The sequence below is a fragment of the Salminus brasiliensis genome, chromosome 13 (assembly GCF_030463535.1).
Source record: "Salminus brasiliensis chromosome 13, fSalBra1.hap2, whole genome shotgun sequence".
Classification (NCBI taxonomy): Eukaryota; Metazoa; Chordata; class Actinopteri; order Characiformes; family Bryconidae; genus Salminus; species Salminus brasiliensis.
In genome coordinates this window covers 15,522,317-15,532,316 of record NC_132890.1, presented here as the reverse complement: position 1 = coordinate 15,532,316, position 10,000 = coordinate 15,522,317, and the positions used below count along the sequence as shown (strand labels likewise).

The 10,000-nt window shown below is 46.5% G+C and overlaps 7 non-coding genes across 7 annotated transcripts; all 7 read left to right on the top strand.

The window, feature by feature from the left end:
• Window positions 1-665: 665 nt before the first annotated feature.
• On the top strand, window positions 666-784 carry LOC140575611 (5S ribosomal RNA). Its single transcript, XR_011980883.1, has one exon. It is a non-coding gene; the product is annotated as a 5S ribosomal RNA (ribosomal RNA).
• Window positions 785-2,162: 1,378 nt separating this feature from the next.
• Window positions 2,163-2,281, top strand: LOC140575888 (5S ribosomal RNA). The gene has a single exon (XR_011981143.1). It is a non-coding gene; the product is annotated as a 5S ribosomal RNA (ribosomal RNA).
• Window positions 2,282-3,659: 1,378 nt separating this feature from the next.
• On the top strand, window positions 3,660-3,778 carry LOC140575761 (5S ribosomal RNA). Its single transcript, XR_011981025.1, has one exon. It is a non-coding gene; the product is annotated as a 5S ribosomal RNA (ribosomal RNA).
• A 1,388-nt stretch (window positions 3,779-5,166) lies between these two features.
• On the top strand, window positions 5,167-5,285 carry LOC140576391 (5S ribosomal RNA). Its single transcript, XR_011981606.1, has one exon. It is a non-coding gene; the product is annotated as a 5S ribosomal RNA (ribosomal RNA).
• Window positions 5,286-6,675: 1,390 nt separating this feature from the next.
• Window positions 6,676-6,794, top strand: LOC140575758 (5S ribosomal RNA). The gene has a single exon (XR_011981022.1). It is a non-coding gene; the product is annotated as a 5S ribosomal RNA (ribosomal RNA).
• Window positions 6,795-8,183: 1,389 nt separating this feature from the next.
• LOC140576078 (5S ribosomal RNA) lies at window positions 8,184-8,302 on the top strand. The gene has a single exon (XR_011981312.1). It is a non-coding gene; the product is annotated as a 5S ribosomal RNA (ribosomal RNA).
• Window positions 8,303-9,681: 1,379 nt separating this feature from the next.
• LOC140576067 (5S ribosomal RNA) lies at window positions 9,682-9,800 on the top strand. Its single transcript, XR_011981301.1, has one exon. It is a non-coding gene; the product is annotated as a 5S ribosomal RNA (ribosomal RNA).
• The last annotated feature ends 200 nt before the right edge of the window (window positions 9,801-10,000 follow it).

Sequence of the window (10,000 nt, the reverse complement as noted above, 5' to 3'; positions counted from 1 at the left end):
GCCTGCATCTACAACAGTTGTTCTTTTGTCCCCCTAAAGCTTCACAGAGCTCTTTGAACTTGACATGGCGACGCCACTTCCCTAAGTCAAAAGGCTGGCTGGCCCACTCAGCCCGAGCCTGCTTCACCGGCATCCCTGCGACTCGCAACTCACCTCAGAGCGATGCTTCGCCCGGCGTGCTAGCGTGAGCTTTTTTCTTTTTTTTTTTTTGCCCGGCTTCCATATTGGTAGGAAGTAGCCTCTGCATTTATCCCGTATTCCTGTTGTACCTTAGTATGTGGAATTTAGGGGTGTAAATAAAAGGAGCCAAGACAGTTGAGAAAGATTTGTGATTTTGTAATTGTCCCGTTTCACAAGCCCATTCGACTCATGTGGCTTATGTGACTTTTATGTTGACAAGGCCGAGTCTGGCGGCCGGCGTTAGCCTTTGTTGCTGAATGTTCAAGTGTCAGCCAAAAGAGCAAGTTTTGTTGTTTTATTTTTTTGTGAAAACAGAAGGAGGACAGGAGAGAGCAATGAAATGTGTGATTGGTTTGAATGAGCTTGGTGGGGTTGCTTTGGAAGTAAGAAAGGAGGGCGAGTAAATGTGTGTCCCCTGTAGTGTGGAAAAGGCAGCCGTCTTTTGCCGCATGCTTATAAATAGGCTGAGTGGAAGCAGTGCTTTTGCTTACGGCCATACCACCCTGAGCACGCCCGATCTCGTCTGATCTCGGAAGCTAAGCAGGGTCGGGCCTGGTTAGTACTTGGATGGGAGACTGCCTGGGAATACCAGGTGCTGTAAGCTTTTGCCATCCTCAAGCACATTCTTTCACTTGCTTTTCTTACTTTTACTCCATCTTACTTTACGCTTTCACAAATCTACAACGCATTACCCTTTCTTTTACATGTACGTCCTTGTGTTACATTTCATACGGTCTTTGGAGTCTTCAGAGTCGAAACATTTCAGCGTCAGATGCCGTTTAAGCCCACCTGCATGGCCTGCCATGGGATGGAAACCAATCAGTTGTAGTTTGGCTTAATTATAGCCAGTTGCTCTCAAAACAAAACACTGGAAAATATTCAACAAGAACTCTGTGGAGGGAATGCTGTGGATAAAAGTAACCCAAGCCTGCCAGTAGGGGTCAGTGTACGTTTGAGGAAACTGACAACATGGGGGGGAAAGTCTGTTACAGGATGTCAACGCAGAGCAGAACTACAACCAATCACAGTTACAGCTCATGGGTGGGACAAGCCCAATATTTGCTGTTAAAAACAAACAAACAAACAAAAAAACACCTGCTAATTTAGATCACTTACTTAGGTCACATTAAAGCAACACATCACGAAAGGGAGTGAGCCGTGGGGCAATAACAGCACCGTTTCGTCACAGCCGTGATGTTTATTTCACCGTTACACGCAACCTCAAGTCATGGGCCGCCATTCATGGGTCCCCGTTCTCGTTTCGGGGGGCTGATTTCCAGTTGTATTGAGTTTTTTTAAAATTCTCCTCCCAGACCTGCCTGCATCTACAACAGTTGTTCTTTTGTCCCCCTAAAGCTTCACAGAGCTCTTTGAACTTGACATGGCGACGCCACTTCCCTAAGTCAAAAGGCTGGCTGGCCCACTCAGCCCGAGCCTGCTTCACCGGCAACCCTGCGACTCGCAACTCACCTCAGAGCGATGCTTCGCCCGGCGTGCTAGCGTGAGCTTTTTTCTTTTTTTTTTTTTGCCCGGCTTCCATATTGGTAGGAAGTAGCCTCTGCATTTATCCCGTATTCCTGTTGTACCTTAGTATGTGGAATTTAGGGGTGTAAATAAAAGGAGCCAAGACAGTTGAGAAAGATTTGTGATTTTGTAATTGTCCCGTTTCACAAGCCCATTCGACTCATGTGGCTTATGTGACTTTTATGTTGACAAGGCCGAGTCTGGCGGCCGGCGTTAGCCTTTGTTGCTGAATGTTCAAGTGTCAGCCAAAAGAGCAAGTTTTGTTGTTTTATTTTTTTGTGAAAACAGAAGGAGGACAGGAGAGAGCAATGAAATGTGTGATTGGTTTGAATGAGCTTGGTGGGGTTGCTTTGGAAGTAAGAAAGGAGGGCGAGTAAATGTGTGTCCCCTGTAGTGTGGAAAAGGCAGCCGTCTTTTGCCGCATGCTTATAAATAGGCTGAGTGGAAGCACTGCTCTCGCTTACGGCCATACCACCCTGAGCACGCCCGATCTCGTCTGATCTCGGAAGCTGAGCAGGGTCGGGCCTGGTTAGTACTTGGATGGGAGACTGCCTGGGAATACCAGGTGCTGTAAGCTTTTGCCATCCTCAAGCACATTTCTTCACTTGCTTTTCTTACTTTTACTCCATCTTACTTTACGCTTTCACAAATCTACAACGCATTACCCTTTCTTTTACATGTACGTCCTTGTGTTACATTTCATACGGTCTTTGGAGTCTTCAGAGTCGAAACATTTCAGCGTCAGATGCCGTTTAAGCCCACCTGCATGGCCTGCCATGGGATGGAAACCAATCAGTTGTAGTTTGGCTTAATTATAGCCAGTTGCTCTCAAAACAAAACACTGGAAAATATTCAACAAGAACTCTGTGGAGGGAATGCTGTGGATAAAAGTAACCCAAGCCTGCCAGTAGGGGTCAGTGTACGTTTGAGGAAACTGACAACATGGGGGGGAAAGTCTGTTACAGGATGTCAACGCAGAGCAGAACTACAACCAATCACAGTTACAGCTCATGGGTGGGACAAGCCCAATATTTGCTGTTAAAAACAAACAAACAAACAAAAAAACACCTGCTAATTTAGATCACTTACTTAGGTCACATTAAAGCAACACATCACGAAAGGGAGTGAGCCGTGGGGCAATAACAGCACCGTTTCGTCACAGCCGTGATGTTTATTTCACCGTTACACGCAACCTCAAGTCATGGGCCGCCATTCATGGGTCCCCGTTCTCGTTTCGGGGGGCTGATTTCCAGTTGTATTGAGTTTTTTTTAAATTCTCCTCCCAGACCTGCCTGCATCTACAACAGTTGTTCTTTTGTCCCCCTAAAGCTTCACAGAGCTCTTTGAACTTGACATGGCGACGCCACTTCCCTAAGTCAAAAGGCTGGCTGGCCCACTCAGCCCGAGCCTGCTTCACCGGCATCCCTGCGACTCGCAACTCACCTCAGAGCGATGCTTCGCCCGGTGTGCTAGCGTGAGCTTTTTTCTTTTTTTTTTTTTGCCCGGCTTCCATATTGGTAGGAAGTAGCCTCTGCATTTATCCCGTATTCCTGTTGTACCTTAGTATGTGGAATTTAGGGGTGTAAATAAAAGAAGCCAAGACAGTTGAGAAAGATTTGTGATTTTGTAATTGTCCCGTTTCACAAGCCCATTCGACTCATGTGGCTTATGTGACTTTTATGTTGACAAGGCCGAGTCTGGCGGCCGGCGTTAGCCTTTGTTGCTGAATGTTCAAGTGTCAGCCAAAAGAGCAAGTTTTGTTGTTTTATTTTTTTGTGAAAAGAGAAGGACGACAGGAGAGAGCAATGAAATGTGTGATTGGTTTGAATGAGCTTGGTGGGGTTGCTTTGGAAGTAAGAAAGGAGGGCGAGTAAATGTGTGTCCCCTGTAGTGTGGAAAAGGCAGTCGTCTTTTGCCGCATGCTTATAAATAGGCTGAGTGGAAGCAGTGCTTTCGCTTACGGCCATACCACCCTGAGCACGCCAGATCTCGTCTGATCTCGGAAGCTAAGCAGGGTCGGGCCTGGTTAGTACTTGGATGGGAGACCGCCTGGGAATACCGGGTGCTGTAAGCTTTTGCCATCCTCAAGCACTTACATGCACATTCTTTCACTTGCTTTTCTTACTTTTACTCCATCTTACTTTACGCTTTCACAAATCTACAACGCATTACCCTTTGTTTTACATGTACGTCCTTGTGTTACATTTCATACGGTCTTTGGAGTCTTCAGAGTCGAAACATTTCAGCGTCAGATGCCGTTTAAGCCCACCTGCATGGCCTGCCATGGGATGGAAACCAATCAGTTGTAGTTTGGCTTAATTATAGCCAGTTGCTCTCAAAACAAAACACTGGAAAATATTCAACAAGAACTCTGTGGAGGGAATGCTGTGGATAAAAGTAACCCAAGCCTGCCAGTAGGGGTCAGTGTACGTTTGAGGAAACTGACAACATGGGGGGGAAAGTCTGTTACAGGATGTCAACGCAGAGCAGAACTACAACCAATCACAGTTACAGCTCATGGGTGGGACAAGCCCAATATTTGCTGTTAAAAACAAACAAACAAACAAAAAAACACCTGCTAATTTAGATCACTTACTTAGGTCACATTAAAGCAACACATCACGAAAGGGAGTGAGCCGTGGGGCAATAACAGCACCGTTTCGTCACAGCCGTGATGTTTATTTCACCGTTACACGCAACCTCAAGTCATGGGCCGCCATTCATGGGTCCCCGTTCTCGTTTCGGGGGGCTGATTTCCAGTTGTATTGAGTTTTTTTAAAATTCTCCTCCCAGACCTGCCTGCATCTACAACAGTTGTTCTTTTGTCCCCCTAAAGCTTCACAGAGCTCTTTGAACTTGACATGGCGACGCCACTTCCCTAAGTCAAAAGGCTGGCTGGCCCACTCAGCCCGAGCCTGCTTCACCGGCATCCCTGCGACTCGCAACTCACCTCAGAGCGATGCTTCGCCCGGCGTGCTAGCGTGAGCTTTTTTCTTTTTTTTTTTTTGCCCGGCTTCCATATTGGTAGGAAGTAGCCTCTGCATTTATCCCGTATTCCTGTTGTACCTTAGTATGTGGAATTTAGGGGTGTAAATAAAAGGAGCCAAGACAGTTGAGAAAGATTTGTGATTTTGTAATTGTCCCGTTTCACAAGCCCATTCGACTCATGTGGCTTATGTGACTTTTATGTTGACAAGGCCGAGTCTGGCGGCCGGCGTTAGCCTTTGTTGCTGAATGTTCAAGTGTCAGCCAAAAGAGCAAGTTTTGTTGTTTTATTTTTTTGTGAAAAGAGAAGGAGGACAGGAGAGAGCAATGAAATGTGTGATTGGTTTGAATGAGCTTGGTGGGGTTGCTTTGGAAGTAAGAAAGGAGGGCGAGTAAATGTGTGTCCCCTGTAGTGTGGAAAAGGCAGCCGTCTTTTGCCGCATGCTTATAAATAGGCTGAGTGGAAGCAGTGCTCTCGCTTACGGCCATACCACCCTGAGCACGCCCGATCTCGTCTGATCTCGGAAGCTAAGCAGGGTCGGGCCTGGTTAGTACTTGGATGGGAGACCACCTGGGAATACCGGGTGCTGTAAGCTTTTGCCATCCTCAAGCACTTACATGCACATTCTTTCACTTGCTTTTCTTACTTTTACTCCATCTTACTTTACGCTTTCACAAATCTACAACGCATTACCCTTTCTTTTACATGTACGTCCTTGTGTTACATTTCATACGGTCTTTGGAGTCTTCAGAGTCGAAACATTTCAGCGTCAGATGCCGTTTAAGCCCACCTGCATGGCCTGCCATGGGATGGAAACCAATCAGTTGTAGTTTGGCTTAATTATAGCCAGTTGCTCTCAAAACAAAACACTGGAAAATATTCAACAAGAACTCTGTGGAGGGAATGCTGTGGATAAAAGTAACCCAAGCCTGCCAGTAGGGGTCAGTGTACGTTTGAGGAAACTGACAACATGGGGGGGAAAGTCTGTTACAGGATGTCAACGCAGAGCAGAACTACAACCAATCACAGTTACAGCTCATGGGTGGGACAAGCCCAATATTTGCTGTTAAAAACAAACAAACAAACAAAAAAACACCTGCTAATTTAGATCACTTACTTAGGTCACATTAAAGCAACACATCACGAAAGGGAGTGAGCCGTGGGGCAATAACAGCACCGTTTCGTCACAGCCGTGATGTTTATTTCACCGTTACACGCAACCTCAAGTCATGGGCCGCCATTCATGGGTCCCCGTTCTCGTTTCGGGGGGCTGATTTCCAGTTGTATTGAGTTTTTTTAAAATTCTCCTCCCAGACCTGCCTGCATCTACAACAGTTGTTCTTTTGTCCCCCTAAAGCTTCACAGAGCTCTTTGAACTTGACATGGCGACGCCACTTCCCTAAGTCAAAAGGCTGGCTGGCCCACTCAGCCCGAGCCTGCTTCACCGGCATCCCTGCGACTCGCAACTCACCTCAGAGCGATGCTTCGCCCGGCGTGCTAGCGTGAGCTTTTTTCTTTTTTTTTTTTTTGCCCGGCTTCCATATTGGTAGGAAGTAGCCTCTGCATTTATCCCGTATTCCTGTTGTACCTTAGTATGTGGAATTTAGGGGTGTAAATAAAAGGAGCCAAGACAGTTGAGAAAGATTTGTGATTTTGTAATTGTCCCGTTTCACAAGCCCATTCGACTCATGTGGCTTATGTGACTTTTATGTTGACAAGGCCGAGTCTGGCGGCCGGCGTTAGCCTTTGTTGCTGAATGTTCAAGTGTCAGCCAAAAGAGCAAGTTTTGTTGTTTTATTTTTTTTGTGAAAAGAGAAGGAGGACAGGAGAGAGCAATGAAATGTGTGATTGGTTTGAATGAGCTTGGTGGGGTTGCTTTGGAAGTAAGAAAGGAGGGCGAGTAAATGTGTGTCCCCTGTAGTGTGGAAAAGGCAGCCGTCTTTTGCCGCATGCTTATAAATAGGCTGAGTGGAAGCAGTGCTCTCGCTTACGGCCATACCACCCTGAGCATGCCTGATCTCGTCTGATCTCGGAAGCTAAGCAGGGTCGGGCCTGGTTAGTACTTGGATGGGAGACCACCTGGGAATACCGGGTGCTGTAAGCTTTTGCCATCCTCAAGCACTTACATGCACATTCTTTCACTTGCTTTTCTTACTTTTACTCCATCTTACTTTACGCTTTCACAAATCTACAACGCATTACCCTTTCTTTTACATGTACGTCCTTGTGTTACATTTCATACGGTCTTTGGAGTCTTCAGAGTCGAAACATTTCAGCGTCAGATGCCGTTTAAGCCCACCTGCATGGCCTGCCATGGGATGGAAACCAATCAGTTGTAGTTTGGCTTAATTATAGCCAGTTGCTCTCAAAACAAAACACTGGAAAATATTCAACAAGAACTCTGTGGAGGGAATGCTGTGGATAAAAGTAACCCAAGCCTGCCAGTAGGGGTCAGTGTACGTTTGAGGAAACTGACAACATGGGGGGGAAAGTCTGTTACAGGATGTCAACGCAGAGCAGAACTACAACCAATCACAGTTACAGCTCATGGGTGGGACAAGCCCAATATTTGCTGTTAAAAACAAACAAACAAACAAAAAAACACCTGCTAATTTAGATCACTTACTTAGGTCACATTAAAGCAACACATCACGAAAGGGAGTGAGCCGTGGGGCAATAACAGCACCGTTTCGTCACAGCCGTGATGTTTATTTCACCGTTACACGCAACCTCAAGTCATGGGCCGCCATTCATGGGTCCCCGTTCTCGTTTCGGGGGGCTGATTTCCAGTTGTATTGAGTTTTTTTTAAATTCTCCTCCCAGACCTGCCTGCATCTACAACAGTTGTTCTTTTGTCCCCCTAAAGCTTCACAGAGCTCTTTGAACTTGACATGGCGACGCCACTTCCCTAAGTCAAAAGGCTGGCTGGCCCACTCAGCCCGAGCCTGCTTCACCGGCATCCCTGCGACTCGCAACTCACCTCAGAGCGATGCTTCGCCCGGCGTGCTAGCGTGAGCTTTTTTCTTTTTTTTTTTTTGCCCGGCTTCCATATTGGTAGGAAGTAGCCTCTGCATTTATCCCGTATTCCTGTTGTACCTTAGTATGTGGAATTTAGGGGTGTAAATAAAAGGAGCCAAGACAGTTGAGAAAGATTTGTGATTTTGTAATTGTCCCGTTTCACAAGCCCATTCGACTCATGTGGCTTATGTGACTTTTATGTTGACAAGGCCGAGTCTGGCGGCCGGCGTTAGCCTTTGTTGCTGAATGTTCAAGTGTCAGCCAAAAGAGCAAGTTTTGTTGTTTTATTTTTTTTGTGAAAAGAGAAGGAGGACAGGAGAGAGCAATGAAATGTGTGATTGGTTTGAATGAGCTTGGTGGGGTTGCTTTGGAAGTAAGAAAGGAGGGCGAGTAAATGTGTGTCCCCTGTAGTGTGGAAAAGGCAGCCGTCTTTTGCCGCATGCTTATAAATAGGCTGAGTGGAAGCAGTGCTCTCGCTTACGGCCATACCACCCTGAGCACGCCCGATCTCGTCTGATCTCGGAAGCTAAGCAGGGTTGGGCCTGGTTAGTACTTGGATGGGAGACCGCCTGGGAATACCAGGTGCTGTAAGCTTTTGCCATCCTCAAGCACATTCTTTCACTTGCTTTTCTTACTTTTACTCCATCTTACTTTACGCTTTCACAAATCTACAACGCATTACCCTTTCTTTTACATGTACGTCCTTGTGTTACATTTCATACGGTCTTTGGAGTCTTCAGAGTCGAAACATTTCAGCGTCAGATGCCGTTTAAGCCCACCTGCATGGCCTGCCATGGGATGGAAACCAATCAGTTGTAGTTTGGCTTAATTATAGCCAGTTGCTCTCAAAACAAAACACTGGAAAATATTCAACAAGAACTCTGTGGAGGGAATGCTGTGGATAAAAGTAACCCAAGCCTGCCAGTAGGGGTCAGTGTACGTTTGAGGAAACTGACAACATGGGGGGGAAAGTCTGTTACAGGATGTCAACGCAGAGCAGAACTACAACCAATCACAGTTACAGCTCATGGGTGGGACAAGCCCAATATTTGCTGTTAAAAACAAACAAACAAACAAAAAAACACCTGCTAATTTAGATCACTTACTTAGGTCACATTAAAGCAACACATCACGAAAGGGAGTGAGCCGTGGGGCAATAACAGCACCGTTTCGTCACAGCCGTGATGTTTATTTCACCGTTACACGCAACCTCAAGTCATGGGCCGCCATTCATGGGTCCCCGTTCTCGTTTCGGGGGGCTGATTTCCAGTTGTATTGAGTTTTTTTTAAATTCTCCTCCCAGACCTGCCTGCATCTACAACAGTTGTTCTTTTGTCCCCCTAAAGCTTCACAGAGCTCTTTGAACTTGACATGGCGACGCCACTTCCCTAAGTCAAAAGGCTGGCTGGCCCACTCAGCCCGAGCCTGCTTCACCGGCATCCCTGCGACTCGCAACTCACCTCAGAGCGATGCTTCGCCCGGCGTGCTAGCGTGAGCTTTTTTCTTTTTTTTTTTTTGCCCGGCTTCCATATTGGTAGGAAGTAGCCTCTGCATTTATCCCGTATTCCTGTTGTACCTTAGTATGTGGAATTTAGGGGTGTAAATAAAAGGAGCCAAGACAGTTGAGAAAGATTTGTGATTTTGTAATTGTCCCGTTTCACAAGCCCATTCGACTCATGTGGCTTATGTGACTTTTATGTTGACAAGGCCGAGTCTGGCGGCCGGCGTTAGCCTTTGTTGCTGAATGTTCAAGTGTCAGCCAAAAGAGCAAGTTTTGTTGTTTTATTTTTTTTGTGAAAAGAGAAGGAGGACAGGAGAGAGCAATGAAATGTGTGATTGGTTTGAATGAGCTTGGTGGGGTTGCTTTGGAAGTAAGAAAGGAGGGCGAGTAAATGTGTGTCCCCTGTAGTGTGGAAAAGGCAGCCGTCTTTTGCCGCATGCTTATAAATAGGCTGAGTGGAAGCAGTGCTCTCGCTTACGGCCATACCACCCTGAGCACGCCCGATCTCGTCTGATCTCGGAAGCTAAGCAGGGTTGGGCCTGGTTAGTACTTGGATGGGAGACCGCCTGGGAATACCAGGTGCTGTAAGCTTTTGCCATCCTCAAGCACATTCTTTCACTTGCTTTTCTTACTTTTACTCCATCTTACTTTACGCTTTCACAAATCTACAACGCATTACCCTTTCTTTTACATGTACGTCCTTGTGTTACATTTCATACGGTCTTTGGAGTCTTCAGAGTCGAAACATTTCAGCGTCAGATGCCGTTTAAGCCCACCTGCATGGCCTGCCA